The following is a 916-nucleotide window of genomic DNA, read 5'->3' as shown; positions in this document are numbered from 1 at the left end:
TTGTTTATTTCATTTCTCCTTAACATTTGTACATTTCATGGATCGTAACCAGGATTAGTGTAGAGACCGGAAAGGGGGGGAGGTAGCTGAGACAATTCTAAACTACAATTTTCTTTATAAAATATTTATAAAGAAATATAAAAAAACATATTCATAATTTCTTAGGATAGATAATTCAAAAATCGTGGTAAACGCTCGACTCGCCATCTAGCGGCCAACTCCCCGAAGCTGAACTGCGTGAGTGCAAGAGAGAACGCAATAGTGTTCGACAAGGAAAGACCTATGTGCATTAATGCGAGAGAGAACGCAACGGTGTGCGACAAGGATAGACTTATGCGAGAGAGAACGCAACGTTGTGCGACAAGGACAGAGCTATGTTTATGAGTGCGAGAGAGAATACATCAATGTGCGACAAGGATAGCAACTATTGACACCACGTCATCGAATGCTAATAGACATTATCCTTAATTTCTTAACTTTCCACAGATAATTTATAAACTTTTGCAATCGTGATGTGAAGTACAGATCAATATCTACATTCAAGGACCACTTTTAGTTCGATTTCAATTACCATTAAGTAATTATCAGTCATTATTGCAAGGTGGTCACATGCACGGCATCGCTAGTCCTCGCATTAATTGATTGTTTTTTAAACTTTCTGCAAAGAAATTATGCACTTTCGCACACCATAAATAAAGTCTGGATCAGTAGTAACATTCAAGGCCCATTTTTGATACGATATGATTTGTTATTAAGTAATTTAAATTAATAATAACATATGTTAACGTTCAGCGTGCCGACAAAATGGCTGTTGTAGTCGCTATCCTTGTCGCACAATGTTGTGTTCTCTCTCGCACTCGCGGACATAGGTCTATCCTTGTCGCACACCCTTGCGTTCTCTCTCGCATAGATCTGT

This window comes from Hylaeus volcanicus, chromosome 7, assembly GCF_026283585.1.
Source record: "Hylaeus volcanicus isolate JK05 chromosome 7, UHH_iyHylVolc1.0_haploid, whole genome shotgun sequence".
NCBI classification, from domain to species: domain Eukaryota; kingdom Metazoa; phylum Arthropoda; class Insecta; order Hymenoptera; family Colletidae; genus Hylaeus; species Hylaeus volcanicus.
Note: the sequence above shows the minus strand (reverse complement) of the source record.